At 51.8% G+C, this 24,228-nt stretch overlaps 1 pseudogene; it reads right to left on the reverse strand.

Annotated features, from left to right (window-relative positions):
* The window catches only part of LOC103248083 (guanylate cyclase D-like), a 46,547-nt pseudogene that overhangs the window by 2,412 nt on the left and 19,907 nt on the right, over nt 1-24,228 (reverse strand).

The raw sequence follows: 24,228 nt of genomic DNA on the forward strand, positions 1-24,228 counted from the left end.
AGCGCTGGGATTACAGGCATGAGCCACCACGCCCGGCCCATGTTTGTGTTTTTAAAAGATAATTCTGGCTGCCAGGTAGAGATGGATGGAAGGGAACTGTCTAGGAGCCCTGCGGCGGGCCACCTGAGAGGGGTGGTGGCTTGGGCCAGGGTGGAGGCATGGAGGTGGAAAAGCCAGCCAGAGAAGGGATGGGTGATGGAGTGGGGGCTGCTAGGCACACACACATGCTGTGTGCAGGATCTGAGCCTGAGGCCTGGGTGGGGGCAAGGATGCCCACCTGCCTCCCCAGAGGCTCTGGAGGCTCCAGACTTGCTAATGGATAGGGGTAGGTGTGGAGATGCCAGGAGCCCGGGATGGTGTTTCGCTGTCTGACTGAGGATGTTGGAGGACCAGGTTTCAAGGGTTGCTGGAGCTTTGCAGTCTGTGGTGCTAAGAAGCCCCAGAAGGAACCATTGAGTGAGCAGCCAGAGCGACGGGAGCCTGGTGACCAGTGGGATGGGAGCTCGAGGTGTGTACTGGGTGTCGTTAGTGTCTGGGTAGCAAGGGAGGCCCCAAGAAGGGGAGGATGAGCTGGTGCCAGAGGAGAAGGCCAGGGAGGAAAGAGTTTTTAGGAAAAGGAGGGCAGCAGAGTGAACACTGCTGAGCAGTCAAGTTGGGAACTAAAACTGCCCTTGGATCTGGTGACAGGGACAGAGGTCACTGGAGACCTTTCGAAGAGCCCTCTGGCCTGAGGGGGTGGAAGTCAGACTGTGGGGGCTGGGGAGGGAGTGGGAGGTGAGGAAGTGAAGTCAGCGGCAGCCGCCAGCTTCTGAGAAGTTGAGTTCTGAGTGGAGACGAGCAGTGGGGTGGGCGCTGGTAGGGAGGCAAGGCCAGAGGAGGGCTTACTCCTCAGGACACAGGGAGGAGAACAGGAGGAGAGGCCCTCCACGTAAGGGAAGGGAGAAGAGGACCGTGGGGGAGCTGAGGACCGAGTCCAGCCGAAGAGCCCAATGGGCCCAGACAGGAGCAAAATCTGCCACACAACAGTCAAGGCCAGGCTGAGCCCTGTGTTCACACCACGCTGCCAGGCCTGAGCCCTGTGTTCACACCACGCTGCCTGCCCTGCAGGCCATCCATCACTCTGCAAAGGAGAAGGACCCCAGCCACGTGAAGCCCTTTCCACCAGCACAAGCTGGTTCTCCCCGAGAGGCTGGTGTGTCCCTGTGAAAAGGGTGTCCCTGTGTGTCTGCCCCCCAGGAGGCTCGCCGTCCTACACTGGCATCTGCCCACACACTCACTCTCTTTCCCTCCCTCCCTTGTTGGGAGCCCCTCGGGACCCTGATGTGTGTGTGGCAGGGGGAACTCAGATGAACGAGAGCAACTCCTGCCCTGAGGCACTGCTGTGCCCCAGGCTTCCTGGGGTCCCAAGGCCTTGGCCCCCCAACAGCAGGAGGGGAAAGGCGATGGCTGCTATGACCTGCCCTGTTCACATCAGTTCCACCTGGTTGGATGATACTCAGCCTGGGCTGCTCCAACTCTGGTCCCTTCCCAGGAAGCCCATATTGCTTGTCTATGAGGGATGGAAAGGGGTGACCTTGGGTGGGGGGCCATCTTGGAAGAACTGAGCAGAGCCCGTTGGAAGTTTTGATGAAGGGTACATTCTGGGCAGGGAGATAGCGAGCCTGAGCTCTGGCCCAGGCACTGATGTGGTGGTGCTGTAGCACGCCAGGTGGGGCCTTGCCCTTCCCCAGGCTCAGCCTCCCCACCGGTGCAATCAACCAGTCAGCCTCTATGGTCCCTGGGACCTTCTTGGCAATTGGCAACACCTGTGCCCCTTGCCCTCCGACTCTCTGCAGACTGCCTGCCCATGGATGGGATGGAAGGGAGTAAGGAACAGCACTTTGAAGTAAAATGTTATTAACTTTTCTCTCTTCCCCAACCCCATCCATGTTGCCCTCAGTGAGGGACATGGGTTCTAGGGGACAGAGAACAGAGGGAAGAGACAAATCACCAAGCAGGCACAAGCTCTCTCAGAATCTACTTCACATGGCTCCCAAAATGTGGGTGCTCTTTTTATCTAAAAATTCCTTATCTGCAGAAATAGTCTGAATAGCAATACATGCATGATAATGTTTACCAAATCATGACCTGTAGTCAGTTCAAAATGGAAAGACTGCATTCTCTGCAATAGAGATAGACTTTGCAAATCCCGGAGCGTCCACATGTTGCAATTCAGATGCAGTCACTGCGGGTATGTTTATGGGTTTTTTTGTTTATCGTTTTTTGAGTCAGAGTTTTGTTCTTGTCACCCAGGCTGGAGTGTAATGGCACGGTCTCCTCTCACTGGAACCTTGGCCTCCTGGGTTCAAGCGATTCTCCTGCCTCAGCCTCCCAAGTAGCTGGGACTACAGGCACCCACCACCATGCCCAGCTAATTTTTGTATTTTTAGTAGAGATGGGGTTTCACCATGTTGGCCAGGTTGGTCTTGAACTCCTGACCTCAGGTGATCCACCTGCCTCGACCTCCCAAAGCGCTAGGATTACAGGCGTGAGCCACCGTGCCTGGCCTACTGCGGGTATGTTTATAAAGTACTCCGAACAATACAGGAAGGTGCTCAGGACAGGGAGCTGAGGGCACAGGTCGGGATGAGAAGTGATCTGGGCCGCATGACCTCATGCACGCCAAACACATGAGAAACAGGCGCATGGGAGCCCTGCTGAAGTGCCAACAGCAGCTGTCTTCCAGGAGTAGAAAGATGGGGATTATTGAATATTCGAAGAATTCTGTATTTTCCAAGTTTTCCACACTAGGTGGGAAATACTTTTAAAATCAGAAAAATCACAAATATTGAATATAAAACAAAAGCATCCAAGTTTTTTGGGAAATCTCTCCTACTCACCCAGGTTTGATGTCCACAGGTGCAAGGAGGGGCCTGGGGAAACCTGCCTTCCCCCACAGCCAGTAGGTCTCTTCAATGCCCTTTCCCTGGAAGAGAGAGGGAAGGGGATGGGAAGGTCCCCCCACTTCCAAACCTCCTCAAGCCGAAGAGCAAGGGCAGAACGTGTGATTCCAACAGCTCCGTGGAGAGCAGCCTAGAGCCTGGAGATTCAAATCCTGGCTCTGCTGCCTTCTAGCTGTGTGACTTTGGCTGACTCACTTTACCTCTCTGTGCCTCCATTTCCTCAGTACTGCATAAAGTTGTAAAGATTAAATAAGTTAATATTTCTCTGTTAAAGAAATAACCCGGCCAAGTGAGTGGTGGCTCATGCCTATAGTCCTAGCCTTTTGGGAGGCTGAAGCAGGTGGATCACTTGAAGTCAGGAGTTCAAGACCAGCCTGTCCAACATGGAGAAACCCCATCTCTACTAAAAAATACAAAAATTAACTAGGCATGGTGGCGCGTGCCTGTCATCACAGCTATTCGGGAGGCTGAGGCACAAGAATCACTTGAATTGGGAGGTGCAGGTTGCAGTGAGCCGAGATTGCGCCACTGCTCTCCAGCCTGGGAAAGAAAGAAAGAAGAGCAAAAGAGACAGAAAGAGAAAGAGAGAGAGAGACAGAGAGAGAGAGAGAGAGAGACAGACAGAGAGAGAGACAGAGAGAGAGACAGAGAGAAAGAGAGACAGAGAGAGAGACAGAGAGACAGAGAGAGAGACAGAGACAGAGACAGAGAGAGAGACAGAGAGACAGAGAGAGAGAGACAGAGAGACAGAGAGAGAGAGAGAGACACAGAGAGAGAGACAGACAGACAGAGAGACAGAGAGACAGACAGAGAGACAGAGAGAGAGACAGAGAGAGAGAGAGACAGAGAGAGAGAGAGAGAGAGAGAATCATGAGCTCTGTGATCAGCAGATCTAGAGTGCTAAGATCCCACCATCTGTGATTCTCTCCAAACTTCACAATGGAAGGACCTGGTGTGGTGGCCTCCCCTGGGGTGGGAGAGCAGCTCCTGGAGGTCAGGAGTGAGGGGGCTTGAGAACATGAGGGTCGGGGCTGGCTGGGCTGGAGGTTCCGTGCCCCATCCTGGGCCAGGGCTCTACGGGATGAATATTGTCCTTGGAGCCCCCAGGCCAGCCTGAAGAGCCTGAGGTTGGCATGCTGCCCTCTCCACACCTCTCTGCCCTCCCCACACCTCTCTGCATCCCTTTCCGGCATAAGTCATCCATTCCTCAGGACGCCCAGTGTTCACCCTCCTTAAATAAGACACACCTGCCCTGACTTATTCCAGCTCACTCTCCCCTAACCCCAGCCATCCAGAGCAAAAGATTCCATGTTTGCTGGCCTTCACAGGCTGTGTGACCATGAACAAGTTGCTGCCCATCTCTGTGCTGCAGCCTCCTGCACCGACATTCCACAGTGTAATGAAGCGAGTCCCGTATGGCACCCAATTTCCAGGACCCAGTGCATCAGGCCTTTAAGCTAGATTGCTCCGGTCTCCCTGCCAGACCTGGCTTCAGCTTAGGAATTTGAGGAATAAGAGGAGAAGGGGTAGGAAGAAAATCACTGAAAGGAATGCTGAACCATTGCCTTTATAGAATGTTACCGTTAAGAGAGAATGCGCAGGTTACAGACCTTTCTCTGCTTTTGAGGTGCTCATGAGCATTAGCAACCCAACATTACACTGTAACAGCAGAGAACTGGCCTTGGGACTGGTGGGTACACAGAGAAGGCATGACAGTCACTGTGTGTGGGGAAGAAGGGGGAGAAGGAGTGTTCCTGGGTTAGGGTGGGTTGCAGTGAGAGATGATGTCTGAGCTGGGGTTCTGAGGGATGGGTAGGAGCCCAAAGTGCTATGGAGAAGGCACAAGCTTTGGAGCCGTGAGATCTGAATTACAAGCTATGTGACTTTGATAAGCCACCCTGCCTCTTTAATTGAGTTTTTTCAACTGTAAAATGGGGTCAACAATGCTCCTCTTGTTATTACTATGAGTGATAAATATTTTGATGTGTGTTGTACACTGGCATGCTACACAGATAGGCCATCAGGAGAAGTGACTTCTCTGTCCTGGCCTTTCCTCTCACAGGGAGCCAGATGGCTCCCAGGAAGCAATGTTTCCTTAGAATTTGGGGAGCATAGAGGACATGTAAAGGTGACCAGCTACATCCCCAACTCTGGGCAGTCACATCAGTCGGATGAGAATCTTCCCCGCTTCCCACAGAAACTGGATCCTTGGGGACTTTTCCCAGAAAGACCACGAAATTCTCTCGCCTTCAGCTCAGTCTGACCTCTGTTATCAATTTGGTAGCTTTCATCAAGGCTGAGCAGTATCTGGACAGTGCTTCGGCTGACATGAATTCTGTACGCTGAGAAGAAAGGCAGTCATCAAGTCACCACCTGGTGACAGCATACCCAGTATTTGGTAAAATCATTAGGAGCCTGCAGCGACTGCAGTTCCAATCAATCGTACACATAGTGATGATTTATACAACACCCTTCTTCTGGCCCTCTTGTCCCTCTGAATTGTCGGTCACTAAAAGAGACCCAGAGGAAAAGCAAATTACATAGATTGAGTGTTAAGGGGAACTCATGACGGAGTCAGAACCCCCAGGAACATAATTTCTACTTGTAAGGAAGTCAGTGAAGGCTGAGTCAGGGAAGATATGCAGTTTTTAGTTTTCTTTTAAGAGCAGGACTTCCCAGTAAAGCCATAGCGTCCAGTTATGCAGGATGTACCCTGAACATTAAGGAGCAGCAACCTACATAGCCAGAGGCAGAGGACCTGGGCCTTCAACATTTTAGCTGCTCTAGCCAAGCCATTGTGGTAGCTCCTGCTGCCAGTAAGGGCCAAAAACATTGGGAATGTCTTCATGGTGCTGTCAGGGCTGCCCCAGCATAAAGGGAGGTGGCACGTGACCAATTAAAACACACACACACATTTTAAAGGGTCTCCTGGGAAACGGAGGCCTACAGGAAGAACATTTTGCCCAAGGACACTAAGCAAGCCAGTTGCAGAGCCAGGGCTAGGACCCAGATTTCCTGCCTCTTGAGTCATTGTTTTCTCTGCTAATGCCCTCATGAGATCACCACAAATATTGTGTGGAAAGTTAAAAGAGCCAATGACATATATCATCTCCTTCTATTAGGCTGGTGCAAAAGTAATTGCAGCTTTGGCCGTTAGTAGTTGTTTTTTTGTTGTTTGTTTTTTTTGCAGTCTTGGCTCACTGCAAGCTCCGCCTACCGGGTTTGGTGGTTCACACCTGTAATCCCAGGACTTTGGGAGGCCAAGGCGGGCAGATCACGAAGTCAGGAGATGGAGACCATCCTAGCCAACATGGTGAAACCCCGTCTCTACTAAAAATACAAAACATCAGCTGGGTGCGGTGGCGTGCGCCTGTAGTCCCAACTACTCGGGAGGCTGAGGCAGGAGAATGGTGCGGTCATTAGTTTTAATGCCAAAATGGCTATTACTTTTGCACCAACGTAGTAGTTGCTTTCCTGAAAACTAGGGTACGCTGCCACCAGGTGGTGATTTGGTTACTGAGAACTATATTAAACAGCCAGGCTGCACAGGTTATTGAAAGAGTCTCTGCCTTGGGCAGGATAGAAGTATGAGATACACATGCAGTCCTGTGGACTCCATCCGGGAGGCCGTGTTGACAGTGTCCCCAAAGAGGCAAGACCGAGGCATCGTGAGACCCACGACCCCTGCTGCACAGGACCCTGAAACTCGAATGTACCCGGAGAGCTCCAGCAGGTCTTGGACCAGAGAGAGAGCCCAATGACAGCCTCACCCTTCTCTACCCCTGTGCCATTCCCCACTGCACATCCTGGGCTCCAGTTGTGGTGAGGATTAAGCTAACTGGAGTCTCCAACGACATCCAGAGAGGACCTGATGCTTGTGCCAGGCTCTGTGCTGGAGGTGAGGGGTCATAGATAGATCAGAGCTCCTCCCTGCTCTTGGGCAGCTCCCAGCCTGGTGGGGAGAGATGTGTAACCTGCAATCAAGGCTGTGATGAAAGAAGCACCAGGACTGTGCCAGCACCAAAAAGGGCCCCTAATCCAGCCCAGGGGACTTGCTGGAGAAGAGGATACATGTGCTCTGTCTTGAAGGATGAGAGAATGAGCGGGCAGGGAACAGCAGGCGCAGAGGCACAGAGGCAGGGAACCTGTGTGTGTGAAATTGCACACAGCTGAGTGTGGATGGAGGGCCATGCAGAGAGTGGTGGGAGATGGGGTTGGAGAGGCTGTGGTGGTGGTGGGGTGGTGGTGGCAGTGCCAATGGACTTTATCCTGCAAGTGAGGGGAACCATGGTGGAAGGAGCAGGGACACGGGAAGGGTATATTCATGACTCCGATGGCTCTCCCAGACCCATCCCAGGAAAAATTTGGTTGTTTGCATGACCACAGAAGGTTTCTGTCCTGCCTCTTCCATCAGACTATCAGTATCACACATTATCTCTCTCTCTCTCTTTTTCTTTTTTTTTGGAGACAGAATCTTACTCCGTTACCCAGGTTGGAGTGCAGTGGTGCCATCTCGGCTCACTGCAACCTCCGCCTCCCGGATTCAAGCGATTCTCGTGCCTCAGCCTCCCGAGTAGCTGAGATTACAGGTGTGAGCCACCACACCCAGCTAATTTTTGGATTTTTAGTAGAGACAGGGTTTCTCCATGTTGGCCAGGCTGGTCTCAAACTCCCGACCTCCTGTGATCCCCATGCCTGGGCCTCCCAAAATGCTCAGACTACAGGCGTGAGCCACCATGTCCGGCCTGACTCTCTTATTTATAACATAATTAGGACTGTAAAATAATGTAAGGAAAAAGAAACATAGAATGTTTTTACCATAGAGTTTGAGAATCTCAGACATCCAGAAGCATGCCACTGGAGGCGTCCCAGCCAGCGCCCCAGGGAAGACTGGGAGATGGATGTGGTGCCTCACCCTGGAGGCCTCTAGCCCATACCTGAATGCAGGCCAGCCCTCATGCAAACGGGCACGTTGGGTGCATGCCTCATCCAGAAGTCACCCACAGAGCTGAGGATATCCAGGGCCATGTTGTTGATTTCAGCGACATGCTGACTCCCATTGTGCTGAGGCAGCCCCGACACCACCATGTAGGCATCCCCAGTGGTCTCCACCTAGAAACAGCAGCCTTCACACTGCAGCATGAGAACATACCCTCCCTGGCCCACCGCACATCCTGCTACACATGACTGCTTCTTGGGAGTCCCAACCCGCCCCGTGGGTCTCTGGCCTGCAGTGCCATCTTTGCTAGGTCTCCAGTTCCAGGCACTTTAGCAACGATTGGATCTGTACATTTCAGATCACCTTTGTCTGTATTCCAGGCGACAATGGCTCTTTTTATTATCTCTGGCCTCAGGCCCTGAGCTCCTTGGTGGCAGACCTGGGTACCCCATCTGTTCAAGGCCATAGTGGCACATCAGGGATTAATTTGGAGAGGACTGTATATATTTAGAGGACGCTTCCCATTTTCCAAACCCTACTGGCCTTCCAAAGGTGCACTAGAAAGATTGTAGGTTTTGGAATGAGACAAATGTAGGTTCAAGCCCTGGCTCTGCCATTTACCTGGACAACTTCACCTGGGTGAGCCTCAGTTTCCTCTTATGTGGAATGAATGTTAGAGGTGAAGTATTTACAGAAGCAAGCATACCAATGCTGAATACACAGAGGCTGCTGTCGTCCTCCTCCTCATCATTACGGTTTTGGAATCTCCTAACTGGAAGGGGCTTTGCTGGTCACCCACCCAATTTCCCCCACCCCAGTGACTGTTCTCGCTTACTCACATCCCTTGATAGGAAAGTTTCTCCTTCTTCAGTAGCCACTTCTCTCTTTAGGCAACTCTGATTTTCTCCTTCCTTCCTTCCTTCCTTCCTTCCTTCCTTCCTTCCTTCCTTCCTTCCTTCCTTCCTTCCTTCCTTTTCTTTCCTTTTCTTTCTTTCTCTCTCTTTTTTTCTTTCTCTCTTTCTTTTCTTTCTTCTTTCTTTCTTCCTTTTCTTCTTTCTTTCTTTCTGTTCTTTCTTTCTTTTTCTTTTTTTCTTTCTTTTCTCTCTCTCTTTTTTTTTTTTTTTTTTTTTACCAAGGTTGCTCAGACTGGAGTGCAGTGGCACAATCTCAGCTCACTGCAACCTCCTCCTCCTGGATTCAAGTGATTCTCATGCCTCAGCCTCCAAAGTAGCTGGGACTACAGGCGTGAGCCACCATGCCTGGCTAATTTTTGTATTTTTTGTACAGATGGGGTTTCACTATGTTAGCCAGGTTGGTCTTGAACTCCTGACCTCAGGTGATCTGCCCGACTCAGCCTCCCAAAGTCCTGGGATTACAGGTGTGAGCCACTGCCCCCGGCTGTAACTCTGATTTTCAAAACTTGAGTTGAGTTAAAACCTGCCTTTCACCAGTTGGTTCCAGCTCCACCCGCTGAACTGTATGCATATACCTTTCCTAAGCACATTCTTCTGTTCCTAAGGCCCTGTTTCAGGTGCTCGGAACACAGATGTGAAAGAAGCATAGCCTTCTCCCCTGCCACAGGCCAAGCCTGCCAGGGTGAAGACAGCAACTCTACCCTCTGAGTCTTTCCCGGCTCCTGCACTGTTCCTCCTAAAGCAGGCACGTGTTGGCTTCACCAGTCCTGGGCAGCAGAGCCTCCCCTGCCAGGCACTTCTGCATTTAGCATCTGGTGCACAAGAATAGTGATGCACCACCGCCCATAGCGGGTGCTGTAATTCAAAAAATTTCTCACGCAACTCCCAAGTGTGGACTGTGCCCCACTACCAACGCCCACACGGCCCTGTGATCTCTCCCTCACCCCGGCTATCCTCCACCACACTACCAAAAGGTGATCTGCCCTAATCACATCACATTCCGCTCTGATATGCACTTCAGTTTGCTCCCTATGGTCGGTGGCTTAAAATTCAGGTCTCCTGGCCTAGCTATCAAGGGCCTCCTTCATCTGCATGATTGCCTGACGTTTTCTAACAGTTGCTTCTGGTTCCCCACACTTCAGCCAGACAGAAATCTTTTCTACCATTTCAAGAGACACCCAGTGCTTGCTCACCTCGAGGCCTGGAGCACCAGATCCCTCTGCCTGAAAAACTCTCCCCAGTCTCTATCTGCTGAAACCCCACCCCTCCATCGGTCCCGCTCACACGCCATCTAGGGCACAGAATCTTACCAGTCCCCAGCAAGAAAGCTGTCTCCCTCCTCTGGGCTGTGGCCTGCTCTCCCGCCCTGTGGTCTGCCTGCTGCTGTCCACCCAGCATTCATGGACTGGTGGTAAGGGTGGCAGGGGTGGTGGCAGGGCTGCCCCAAGCTGTGCACCTTTCCACAAAAGAGATTTTCCACTCTACTCCCCAGGAGGGAAAATTATGAGAGACTCCTGGCTTTCCCTGCTCTCTCTTCTTCCTCACTGCAGGAGGAGGAATGCCTTACTTGATAGGCGAGACTGGAAAAAGGACTAAGTGCCTCTTAAACACTCATATAGTGCTTACTATGTGCCAGACACAGTCCCAAAGCCTTTACAGTTATGAACGCATTGGATGGTCACAAGAATTCTGGGATATGGGTACCATTACTAAGGCCATTTTGCAGGTGAAAACTGGGTCAGAGGCATTAAGTCCCTTGCCAAGGTCACTTGCAGCCAGTGCCTGGGTTTGAACTTGGTCAGTCCAGTTCCAGAGTCTGTGCGCTATGCTGCCTCTTGCTGCACATAGCTTGGGCCCTTTCTCTCTCTCTTTGAGGAGGTTCTGCTCTCACCCTGCCTGCTGGGTGTGCAGCTGTGATACAGGGAGGGTGCACCAGCTCTGGGGACCCAGCCCTGCCTCAGATGTGTGACCCCACAGTCCAGACTAGGGGACAGGAGTAGAAAGCCCCACGGTGGCCATACAACCAGACCACATTCTCTGATCTGCTAAAGCTGATCTCTAAGCTGCTGACCTGCCTGATGCCTGAGCTGGAAGGGAACGTGCAGGGTGATTAACATTCACTCCTTAACCCTAGAGACAGAAAGATGACCAGGCACAGGCATGTTCTCCAGGGACTCGTAAAGGTGATGTACTCAAAGTTGCCTATCATAGTGGGCTCTCAGCTGAAAGTGAGGCAGTGGTTCCCTTTACAGATGGGAGAAACAGCCAGGGGAGAGGTGCAAGCAAAAGGTCCCTACTATCAAACACAGATGTGAATTCGAACCCCACCACTGACTTGCTGTGTGACCCCGAGTGAGTCATTTACCCTCCCTGTGCCTGCGTCCTCATCTATACAGTAAGGATAGTAATCCATACCCCTGACAGGCACTGAAAGGGTTAGATGAGATCAGTTGTGAAATTTCCCCAGCCAAGTGAGCCCTCTGTAGGCGATTAACTAATGCTGTCCTTTCCCTCTGTGCTTTCAGGGATGCCTCAGCATCTGGCATGTGGCAGGTGCCCAAGGGTAAGGTGATGACTCAATGAACAATGGCGCTTTCTCTCACATTCCTTAATCTGCAGAGCAATCCTATACCAGAGACACTTTCATCCCTGTTTTATAAATGGAGTACTGAGGCTCAGAGAGGTGACATGCCCAGGGTAGCTTGGCAGTAGGGCCAGAGCAAGACTTACGCCTGGCTGAGCCACAGGTGGGGCTGAGGCCTTGCCTCCGCGACAGTCCCCAGTGGCTCCGCTCTGGAGTCATGTCCATGAAAGTGCACACTCAGCGAGCGCGGGAGGGAATCGCAGACCCCTGCGAAACCAGGAAATGATTGCCTGGCTGCCTCCCAACCCAGACCGGATTAAAGAGCAGTAACCAGATCCTGTTGGGGATGAAGGGGAAACCGAGGCGGATGACATGAGTGATGAGAGATGCTCGCACATCATGAAGAAGGGGCCTCCTCTTTCCCCACATCTGGAGGGTTGTGTGGGCCTTGTTTGATTTCATTTCATTCTGCCAGAAAGATGCAGACCTCCTGGCCAGAGTTCAGAGCAGTCAGAAGGGATGATTCAGAGCCAGGGGACACATGTGTGAGGAAAGATTAGCAGCGGAGGAAGAGATGAGGCCGGGGTGACTCAGGGCAGATCAAAGCTGTGGGGCTCAGCGATGAGGAATCTTTTCCTGGGGCTGTGGGGCCAGGGTGACTCTGGAGGCAAGAGGGAAACTCAGGAACGCCTTGGAACCGCGGGCCAGGGCGGGGATCTAAGGTCCTGAATGGGGAACAGGAGGGAAGCTGCACCCCTGGGTGTCGGTGGCGCAGGTCCTGTGGGTGCGTGTCGGTCAGTATGGTGCAGTGGATGGAGCACCGTGGTGGATGCCGTAGGTTCCTGTTCTGGCTTTGCTGCTGGCCAGCTGTGTGACCTCAGGCGGGTCACTTCCTTCTCTGTGCCTCAGTGTCCTCCTCATTCTGTCAACACACATTTCCTGAGGATCTATGATGTGCTGGACACTGCCAGCCACTGGAAAGTGATTCAGGGTGGAACCATAAAATGCAATGTAGGGGGAGTTATGCAAGCATCAAACAGGCACCCCTAACTGTGTCTGGGACAGGGGGAAGGCTAACCTGAGACCAGACACATGGCCAGAAGGGAGCTAGGTGAAGAGGAGGGAGAGCACTGCTCCAGGAGGAGAAACAGAGGTACCAAGACCTGGGGGCTAGAGACAGCGAGGCATGTGTGAGGATCCAGAGGCCTGCAGAGGTGGAGACACAACTGGGGAGGTAGGTGGGGCAGCTCCTAGAGGGCTTGTGGACCACTATGAACCCGCAGCTTTATCCTGAGGATGTCTATCTCATGGGAATGTGAGCCTCCCCGACCAAGGGCCTTTGGACCACCATAACTTGGCTCAAATCTTGGCCTCAGATCCCACTGAGATTATGTTAACAAACAAGCCACTTAGCCTCTGTTGCCTCATTTTCCTCATATATAAATTAGCAGTACCAGTCCCTACCTCATAAATTGTTTTGCTGAATAAATGGGCTAATACATATAAAGCATTTAATACTAGCATCCAGTATACACTAAACACTCAATAAGTGTTGGCGATTATTGTTGTTGGGATACTATAAATAATGCTATCAGCAGATTGTCTGGCATCTCAGAGTTCATCGTGTCCTCGAAAAATTCCTCCCAAGGCATCCTTTTCAATCTGGCTCCAGCCCTCAGGGCCTGGCCCTCCCCTGTCCCTGCCTTTGTGGAGGGCTGTGGCTGGACAGGCTGGTGAGTCACAAATTAGGGCTAAGGCCAATAGAGCCTTGGCGTGGTGTTTCCTGGGACCTCCCTCCATACCTTCCCCACCATGTCTGAAGCTGCCCCTAGACCCCCTGGATCAGAACAAGGGGCAGTGTTGGGGTTGGAAGGTCCCCACAGCACGGGTAGAATGGAGAAGTGGTGGGCAGGAGGTGCCTCCCTTTCACACTCCGTGCTTGACATCCACTTGTGCATGGGGGGCAGGATCCTCCCATCCTCTCTGAGCCCTCCCAGAACTGTGGTCGCCATTCCTGTTCACAGTCAAAGAAATAGAGGCCCAGAGAGGGGAAGCTGTTTGCCCAAAGTCACACAGAAGCTGGTGGCCAGGCTGGGACTCAAACCCAGGACTGAGAGGTGCACAGGGAGGGGCTTGAAGGCCCTGCTGAGGCCTCTGTTGTCCTCTCCAGTGCCCCCAGTTCCCCACTCCTGGCCCATTCATGCCCAGTCAGCCCAGCTTATTCAGCTTCCCCACACTCACCAGGCCCTCCGAAGCCTCAGGCTTTAGCACATTTTTCACCCATTGCCTGCCTGGGGCTGCCACTCCCAGATGGGACAATGCTGGGAAGACAGCACCTCTTCCAGAAAGTCTTCCCTGCTCTTTACACATCTACCCCTAGCTGGGTTGGGGCCCTCTCAGCCTCCTCCGCCTCCCAGGATTATTACTTTCACTGCGGGTCATCATCTTTTACCTATAGGACTGAGAGCTCCTTGAGCATAGGAATGGGAGCTGAGTCATCTGTCTGCTCATGCCCAGCACAGGGTCAGGCACAGAAAAGCCTGCTGATAAGATTGTAAAGGGATGAATAGACAGACAATGGACAAGTAAACACTGTGGTCTATTAAATGCAAGATGGCCCACATCCTTCACCCGCTCCATGTTCACCCCATTGCAACGAGACTGAAGCTTCTCCCATCAAGAGGTGGACTTTGTTTCCTCAGCTCTTGAATCTGAACTAGTCTTTCATTTCGACCAATAGAATACATCAGAAATTGTAATATGCATGATCCCAGATTAGATCTCAAGAGCCTTGTGTACTTCTGTCCTCTCTCTCAGAACCCTGCCATATCATGTCAACAATCCCGGACTAGCCTGCTGGAGGAAGATAGGCTGCAGAACAGAACTGAGTTCTCTTGGCCAAGGCTCCAGAGACATGAGAGAACCCAACTGAGATCAGCAGAGCTGCCACCTCACCCATAGCTGACCACAGATGCATGAGTGTGTCCAGAAGAACCTTCTGGTGGCCCCATAGGCTTGTGAACAATAGTAAATGCTTATTATTTTACCCTATTGAGTTTTTGGGGGGGGTATTTGTTACACAGCAATAGCTAGCTGATACAAACACATAAATAAATGAATGGAACTAAATGTACCATCAAGACACAGTAGTAAAGGGAGGAATGGAATGCCAGCCTCCTGGTATTCTCACCTTACACACGTCATGGTTGCCCAGAACAGCATCAAAGAGCGTGTAGGGATCATTGAGCAAGCCCACCACCTCATTGGGTTCACTCAGGGCTGAGATGATGGTGAAACCTACAATATTACTGAAGTATATGGTAACCTGTTCCACAGTTACCCCTGTGGTTCCATAGTTACTCCCATTTTCAGAACATCAGCCACAGACCTGAAGGGATGGGAGGGGCCAGACACATAAGGTATGAGGGCCTATTTTTGACAGTTTGGAGGCTAGAAAGGGATATTTGGGAGGAAACTGTGTTGAGCATCAGCAGATCTGGTACAAGTCCGTTGGTGTGCTGACTGCCCTGGAATGAATACTTGCCCTGTCTGGACATGACTTCCTGTGAAGTGATATTGGGGTGGGGGAAGCATTGTGCCTAGCTCCTTGCTCCCAAGGATGTGAGAGAGCAGAAATTCCACTCACGTGCCCGACAGAGTACCTGGCATATGGTGAGGGCTCTATAAAAATATGTTGTATAAGTCATGTGCAGTGGCTCACGCCTATAATCCCAGCACTTTGGGAGGCTGAGGAAGGAGAAACACTTAAGGCCAGGAGTTTGAGGCCAGCCTGGGCAACATAGTGAGACCCTGTATCTAAAATAATAATAATAAACAAAACTAACTAAACAAAGTAATGTGCTGCATAAGAAGAATGTTAGATAAATAAACATGGATGAGTGAATTGAATAAATTCATGGAATCCAGATCTGCTGAGCACCTACTATATTCCAGGCCCTGGGCTTAGAGCTGAGGCTAGAGGTACACTCAAGTCCAGGGACCACTCACAGGGGAATCACCTGACAGAGCAGCCTTTCTGTCTTCTCTCTCTTCAGCTCCAGTTCCTCAGTCTGCTCCTGGATCAGGTCCTCCAGGTTCTGGGAATATTTCTCCAGCAACCGCAGCATGGAGTCAGCAAAACTGGTCTTCTTGCCTTGGTTGATGCTTTTGAACTGAAGATGGAACAAAAATGCCAAAATGACATGAAAGTCAGCACACCTGGTCCTCAGCTGGGAGTCTAGGGCCACGGAAATGCACCAAACAGAATCCCCGCTTGAAGGAGCTGCATTGTTGTGGGGAACAGATATGTAAATGACAGGGGGACGGTGGCTCTGACAAGGGAAAAGTGCAGTCAGCTTTGTGTCAGATTAATGGGTTAATTTTGTGTAGGGTGGGCAGGCAGCAAGAGGACTTTGCAAAGGAGCCTGTACCCAGCACAGCATTATGGTTAACAAACACAACCCTCTTGCACTGGGTCTCACAACAACTGTGAGATTCTTTGTTCTTCTCAAAGATAGACAGACAGACAGACAGACAGATAGATAGATAGATAATAGACAAACAGATGGATGGACGGACAGGTGGACAGATGGATGGATGGATGGATGGATGGATGGATGGATGGATGGATAGTATGGATGGATGGACAGACGGAAGGGTAGGTGGATGGATGGGTGGATAGATAGAAAGAATATATCTAGATTATTTATATGTATAATCTATCTCTATTTCTACTTTGTTCCTCCAAAATTTTAAGGATGAAGAAGAATAAAAGCAGTACCACACAATAAAAGAATAAACATATGCGGATATTAGGACCAAAGGAGAGTAAAGGCTTTTTAAAAAAAAAAAAAAAAAAAAAGGCAAATCTAGGACTGAAATCTGTATGCCAAATCCATGCTAGAATTTGGTCACTATTTTGGATATGAACTTCCTAGCAACAAAACAAAGAGGGAAATATAGATTACACAATCCATGGGGTCCATAAGACAAGGGAACATTAAACTAATTGCTCAAAAGAAATACAACTACTCCTAGTGCCAAGCAAAGAAATCTGGCAGCAGTTTTCCTAGGAAGACTTGCCAGAACCTTACCCAGTGTTGCTTGCACCTTCCCAGAGTGCAGTCAGTAGGAGAAGCAAATCAGTGATGGTCAAAGTGAAGGGGTTCATGCTTGTCAAAATCCAGCATCTTGAACTTGTGAGTGTGTGTGTGTGCTCTGTGTGTGTGTGTTGTGTGTGTGTAGGTATGCACATCCAATCTCCATTAATGCCACGTCTCTCAACCAAATGTCTGCAAGGTAGGGAGTGGCAGCAGCACTGAAGTGCACCTATTTTGTATTGTCCAAGAAAAGCAGAGGCACAAGCTTTATGGGGTGGGCATGACAGCTGCTGACCTTGAGACACCAACAAGGACCTGAAGCCAACTCCAAGATCACCTCTGTGTGGAAGGTCATCATTTCATAAATGAAGAGACAAAGGATCTGAGAGGTGGAATAACTTGCCAAGGAGCACACAGTGGTAGATCTGAGTTTCAAACTAAAGTCTTTTATATTAATTTTATCACCAGCCCTCCCCACTGAATTATTTTATCATTTGGAATTATACATATTTCTTCTTCCTTTGCAATATTAATTTTCTTGTCTAATTGCATTGGCTACTACTCCTAGAACAATGTGAAATGAATATAAACCTAAGCTCTTTTTTTTCTTTTTTGACAGAGTTTCACTCTTGTTGCCCAGGCTGGAGTGCAATGGCATGATCTCGGCTCACCACAACCTCTGCCTCCTGAAACCCAGGCCTTTTGGCTTTAATGTCAGTGTTCTTTGTCTTGTGCCTTACTCACTTTCTCCTTCTCAAAGAGCTACATTTAAAAAAAATTAGTTATCTCACTGGATGGTCACACCTATCTGGAGAGTTAGGCCAGGGTTAGTTATCTTTCCAGGAAACATACAGGGAGGCTGAGGCCCAATAGGAACATTAACTTGTCCAAGGTCAAACAGTGGGTAAGTGGGATGATATCCACTGGATTCTCACATAGATGTGAATCCAGGCATCTGACCCCTCACCGCCCCACAGTATGATGCCATTTCTCCCTTCTTCAGGCTGAATTCATGTGTGCCCATCTCAGCCTTGTTTGCTGTTGGGCCTTGGGCAGGAATCTTGGGCAAGAATCCCACAGTCGCTCCTCACTCAGGGCAAGAGGCCTTCCCCACCTCACGGGCCATGGCAACCTCTGATCCTCTGGAAAGATCCCAGGCTGGTGCTTTATAAACTGGTTGCTCATCCTAGTGCTGCTACCCACCATTATGGTGACTGCTTAGAGGTCATTTACTGTGAGCTCCAGATTTCTCATCTGTGGAGGGGGGCACCACCCCTGATGCCACAGCTAAGTGTGGAGGCGGTGTGGAAAGAGAGGTGATGGGCAGGGCTTCTCAAAGGACACCTGTGTGGGTCTCCTTGGACTGCCTTGCTGCCTCTCTCCCTCTCGTCACCTGTCCTAACCCCTTTATTGCTCCCTAAACTGCTCCTTGGCAACTCTCCACCACAGCTGGGGAGGGGAGGATGGGGAGGGGAGGCACTGTCCCCTTGGGTCTGATGGGTTGGCCCCATGGAAGCCATCAGCCTGCTTGGTCATGTTCACTCCACTGCTCACTCACACATTCCACTGCTGCCCTGCCAGCTTGCACAGACTTGCCTTGCCCCTCCCACTGAAATCCCCAAGGCAGTCCTGGGGGTGCCCCAGGGCCCCTCACATTTTCCCCTCACTGACTCAGGAAGTAGTACTGTCTCCACAGCCACAGTGGCCTCTCTCCTCTGGTGCCAGGAGGCCTGGTACAAGGTGGAGTTGCTGGCACAGCTCTGCAGACAGACAGACCTGGGTTGGACTCCGGCCCCACCTTTCACTCACTCAGTTACCTTGGGCAAGTGCCCCCGCCTCTCCAGGCCTCATTTCTCTCCCATGAAGCCAAGAAACTAACACTGTTTCTTCAGAGGGCTGTGGCGAGGATGAAAGGAGGGAAGCATGGCCCTTAGTGTGGGGCTTGACACTCAGGAAGGCAGCGGATAAATGTTCCTGGGACCGGTGGTCCTGAGAAAGCTCTCCTTAAAGGGCAGACCTCAGGGGTGACAGCGCTGGGCAGTTGCCTCTTACTGCATGACTTTCCAGGTCCCAGGGAAAGCACAAGGCTTGCAGTAGGCTAAATGAGCTGAACAAATGTGCCATTTTTTGTGAGCACCCACTCCTCTGGGGAGCACTCACCTGGCTGTAGATCTGGTCCACGCTAGGTCTGTCCTCTAGAGCTCCTCCCAGCACTGCTTCAGCACTCATGTGGCCTGTGATCAGGGGTCACCAGCAGCCAGCACAGAGGAGGGGGAGATGCCACCCTCCTGATGATTTCTGCAACAAACACCATGTGGGTGGGCCTGGGGTTCTGGGAAGGGTCATGAAAGGAGCCTGGCCTCAGATCCTGAGAGTGTGGGCAGGGTAGGCTTACAGCAGTGCCAGGTTCTGGGCCTGAGGATATTCCTCAGCTCCTGTGTCCAGGGTATGACTGGCCAGTGGACGCAGCATTGCTGCTCTCCTGGGTCTACCCTGGGTGTGGCCAAGGAAAGGGTCTCAGACTGGGAGCCAGGAGAACTGCGAGCTGGTTTTGAATTCTGTATCTGCCATCACAATACTAGGGGATGGTGGAGAAGACAATGATCTCTCTGAGCCTCAGTCTCCCCATCTGTGAAATGAGCATAATAAACTGCCTTCTTTTTTTCTTTTCTTTTCTGTTTTTTTGTTTGTTTGTTTGTGTTTTTTTGCGACAGGGTTTCGCTCTTGTTGCCCAGGCTAGAGTGCAATGGCGTGATCTCGGCTCACAGCAACCTCCGCCTCCCAGATTCAAGTGATTCTCCTGCCTTAGCCTCCAGGCACGCACCACCACGCTCAACTAATTTTGTATTTTTAGTAAAGACGGGGTTTTCCATGTTAGTCAGGCTGGTCTTGAATAAACTGCCTTCCTGAGAAGAGTGCTGAGGTGGAAGATGATGGATGTTAGGTGCCCGGCACCTGGCAGACTCTCCCCCACACTCAGGCCCCACAACAACTGCCGCTACTCTGTTGCCAACGACGACCACCAATGATCTTGAAACCTTGACAGTGCAGCTTTTTCCTGCAGCCCTGCCACTCAGACACTGGCGTGCGGGTTCCCCACAGGTGTGAACGACACTGCCTGCTTATCATTATCATCATCATTATGATTCTGTACTCAAGAAAACCTGGCCACGCGTCATCCTGTCTCCACACCAGGCTAAGTCAGTGTTCTAGTTCTGCTGTGACTCTGAGCCTCAATTTCCCCACCTAACAACGGATGGAAATAACCCCTGCCTCAGGGGGCTGCTGGAGAGCCATGGGGAGCCGAGCGATTCTAAAGTACGCTGGGAGGAAGAGGGGCTGACACCGAGCTCAGGTTCTGGAGTCCACAGATCAGAGCGGGACTTCAGATGACCCATTTACGGTCCACACAAGGCACATCACCTCTCTGAGCCTCAGCTTCCTCACCTGGAAGACGGGCACAACCACACTATGTACTTGCAAGGGTTGTCACAAGGCAGAGTAGGTTAATCTCCTCCGAGGATGGCTGGGATCCTCCTCTCGTGAGTGAGGGAGGTGGGAGCCCTTGGAGCCAGAGAGGAGGTTTCTTTCTGGGTTTCAGTCCCCTTCCCATCCCTTTTTGGCCTTGTTGGAGATAGTGCAGGAGTCACCATCCCATTCTACAGACAGGGAAACTGAGGCTCCTGGGAGTGAAATCAGGTACCTACATAGGGCCAGTCAAAAGCAGACACTAGACCTGGGCCTGGTTTGCACCCAGCCTGCACGATCTCCTCTGCCCAGAGGTTCCCAGCCTACAGGCGTTAGACCCTGAGGGCCCCAGAGTGTGGGATCTGGGAAGTCGATGTGCTTACAAAGGACTGTGTGCTGATGGAACCAACCATACACCACATGCACACATATACTGCAGTTTTTCAAAGGTATGCAGATGGCACTGTAATGAATACAATACAAACACATTTCAAAGTGTTGCTGATTTCACAGCAGATTTTATCATTGGGTATGTTCTCAGTTAGTGGATATTAGAAGTCAAATAGTAGCATGTGAGGCTCTAACCGTTTTTGACATTAAAATGGAGTCTTCATATGTGAACATGCTGGGAACCCCTGCCCCAGGCCAGGCCAGGTCTCATGCTCCCCTCACTGCACCAGGCATGCTGTCCACAGCCCAGGCATAGCCATGATTGACGGACAGTGCTGAGGGCTGAGGGAGGAGTCTGAGCGTCCAGCTCTGGCTGGACCTGGCTGGGCTCTAAGAGGGTGCCCCACAGATGACTCCAAGAGATTTTAGAACACTGAGCTTGGACCAGGGATGTCCACCCAATCCCAGGTCCACAGCTTCCCCTCTGAGAAATCCCTTCTCCTCTCTGAGTCTCACTTAACTCTAAAAAAGGGGCAATTAGCTACCTCCCAGGGTTGTCAAATGGTATCATGCACATGAAAGTGCCTTGGGAACTGCAAAGTGACCCCCCCATCCACAGGATCCTAAAGAGATGTTAGAGTCAGGAGGGAACCTGGGACCCCCCTTAGCACGCTCCTAACATCACCTCACAGATAATTATTGAGCTCCCACTGCATGCCAGGCGCTTTGTTTACAGCATTTCACTGAATCCTCACAGTTGTTCTGGAAGGCAGACATCATGGTTCCCATTTTACAGATGAGAAGACTGAGGCTTGGAGCCTAAAAGGGATTTACTCAAGGTCACGAGGCAAGTTGGTGTGGAGCTGGGCTTAGGTTGGTGTTCCCTGGAGCCTGTGGCTTGAGCCCTGTACTCCCTGAGGCCAAGGAAAGCACACAGCAGGAAGCAGTGGGCCCTAGGCTGACAGCCTCCTCACGGGTGGCCAGAGCACTCCAGGCCTGGGTCCCTGCACCCAAAGCTGGACGGAGCGAGGCCTGGAGTGCCTTGCACTGGTGGCATGGTTTGCAGATCCCATCTGGCCAGCCCTTCCCTCCTCAGAGGCAGAGGATGGGGAGGCAGCCAAGGAGTGTTGAACAAATGGTCTGACAAAGCCCCCCTTCTTCCCACTCCTCCACCTCATAAATTTGGGCCTGGAATGCTCATTATTCATGGGGCAGTGCTGTGGTGGAGAAAGGCAGTGGGGCTAGGCCTCCTGTGAGTTAAAGATTATCCATTGGGGTAGGATCTGATGGTGGGCTCAGCTCTATACTGGTCTGCACTGTGGGCCAAGGTGCCCAGGTGTCTGTGGAGTACCAGGTCCCTGGGACTGGGAAGAGGCAGCAGGAGGATGACAGAAAGAGCAGTCTGGGGTCCAGGGAGCCCGGACAGAGAGCACAGAGGGGAGGAAACATTTCTGGAGTTGGGCCCTGGCCCTGGGGCTGGAAGAGATAAAGTGTGTACAGGCCAGGTGATGATGGGGAAGCAGCCAGTGGTTATCCTGGGGAGCCAGAAGTGTGAGGACAGAGATGCTCTGAAGGAGCCTGCCTGGGCAGGTGAAGGAGCCCCCTAGTATTGAGCAGCTTGGCCACATTGGTCACGGGACTGGGGATCTGGCACATTTGTTATCGGATTCCCATTTATAGATGAGAACATTGAGACTCAGAGAGGGTAAGCGGTTTGCGTAAAGTCACAGAGTAAGACAGTGACACAGCTGGAGTAGGGCTGAGCTCTGTGTAGCCTGTGCTAGGCATGGAGGGGAGGTGCAGTCGGGGCATGAGCACCTACAGGCATGGTGGTGACACTGGGGAGGAAGGCGGGATGGAGATTTTCACCCAGAGCACAACGTCCGTAGCCCCTGGAGTGGGTCAGCTACTATTCTGGCAGAGTTGCTGAAGGCAGCCCAGCTTAAGTCAAGTTCTCATGGTCAGACTTTAGGCATGCGTGTCTATGTGGTTATTTTCAGGCCCAGATTTCCTGATTGCCATAGAGTTTCCCACTAGTCAGAGACTCTAAGCAAGGACAGCCAAGGAGGGGGAGGAGGGTGCCTACCTTCCACTGGGAATCCCGAGGAGCAGTAGGGTGGGTTCCGAGGCAGCACCTCCTGCAGGATGATGGCAGTGCTGAAGATGTCCCCTGTGAGGGTGCCCCACCCAGGGCACCCAGGCCCCGGTAGCAGCTCAGGAGCTGCCCATAGCAGCTCTGCAATCATAGGGCAGAGTCACGCCACCATCACCTGCTGACCATCCAAGCCGGGCCAGGCGCATCTATTCTCCCCAATTCACAGGTAAAGAGCCTATAGCTTGCTCAGAGAGGGGAAGCGATCAACTCAAGGTCACCAATGCCAGAGGACTGGAGATTGCCCTCTCCTCCGACCTTACAAATACCTGGTTAAACAGAGGCCCCAAAACCTACTGGCAGCCCCCTGCGCTGAGCTGACATTCGGGGACTGGCCAGGGTTGGGAGCCTACTGAGTGTCCAGGGGCTCTGCATAACCATGGTCAGTGACCTGGAGCACAAAGTGTCTGTCCACCACACAGTTTTGGGACTTGAGGCAGCCAGGAGGGAAATGTCAGTGGTGCAGATACCTCATGCCCTAAGATGGACATAATGGGGGTCCATTGGATCTGTAACGAATGAGAGGAAACCTGGTTCTCTCGGAATTCCCAGAGGCCCCAGAAAGCCTTCCTGCCTCCCCGTTTACCTGTGGCCATGCTGTTTGGACATCCCTGGGTTAGACAAAGCTGAAAGAGCCCAGCTGTGGGAAATCTGAGCATCTCCTATCTCCCTGTCCTCCCCACTTGCCTGCAGTGCCAGGCCCAGGGAGGGATCTCACGCAGATCAAATCCAGCAGCAGGGAGGCCTTGAAGGTCCAGTCTAGGTGCAGAGCCTCGTTCCGCAGCAGGTTCTCCAGAACCAGAGCACTGACCCCAGGGGTCATGAAAAAGCCCAGTGGCGACGTTCTCACACTGCAGCTCCCGCATCTGTCAGGGAAATGGGCACCTTAGCAGCCCCCAGGGGGCCTTCGAGGGCTGGACCAGGTGCAATCCACATCTAGGCCACCTGCACTTAGCACCAAACACAAGGCTAAGCATGGAGAGGCATCAGAAATGTTGAATGAATTGATAGATGGACAGACAGATGGATGAACAGGTGGGTGGTGAGGGATGGATGGAGGATGGATGGATGAATGTATGCATGGCTAGATGGTGGTGGGTGGTGGATGGATAGATAGATGGATGGGTGGGTGGATGGGTGGGTGGGTAGCTGGTGGGTAGGCAGGTGGATGGGTGGGTGGGTGGGTGGTTGATGGGTGGATGGGTGAATGGGTGATGGGTGAATGGCTGGGTGAATGGGTACCTGGTGGGCTGCTGGGTAGATGGGTGGGTGGGTGGATGGATGAGTGAATGGGTGGGTGGCTGGGTGGTTGGATGGGTTGGTGGGTGATTGGTCAGTGGGTGGATGGGCGGTTGGTGGGTTGGTGAGTTGTTGGGTAGGTGGATGGGTGGTTTGTGGATAGGTGGTTGCATGGTTGGTGAGTGGGTGGATAGATGGATGGGTGGATGGGTGGGTGGATGAATGGGTGGATGGATGGATGGATGAGTGGATGAGTGGTTGGTGAGTGGGTGGTGAATGGGTGAATGAGTCAATAGGTAGATGAATGGCAGATCCCTTGAAGCCAGGAGTTCGAGACCAGCCTGGCGAACATGGTGAAACCCTGTCTCTACTAAAAATATAAAAATTAGCTGGGCGTGGTGGTGCACACCCATAATCCCAGTTACTTGGGAGGCTGAGGTGGGAGGATTGCTTGAGACTGGGAGCTGGAGGTTGTAGTGAGCTGAGATCCAGCCACTGCAC

Source organism: Chlorocebus sabaeus, chromosome 1 (assembly GCF_047675955.1).
Source record: "Chlorocebus sabaeus isolate Y175 chromosome 1, mChlSab1.0.hap1, whole genome shotgun sequence".
Lineage (NCBI taxonomy): Eukaryota > Metazoa > Chordata > Mammalia > Primates > Cercopithecidae > Chlorocebus > Chlorocebus sabaeus.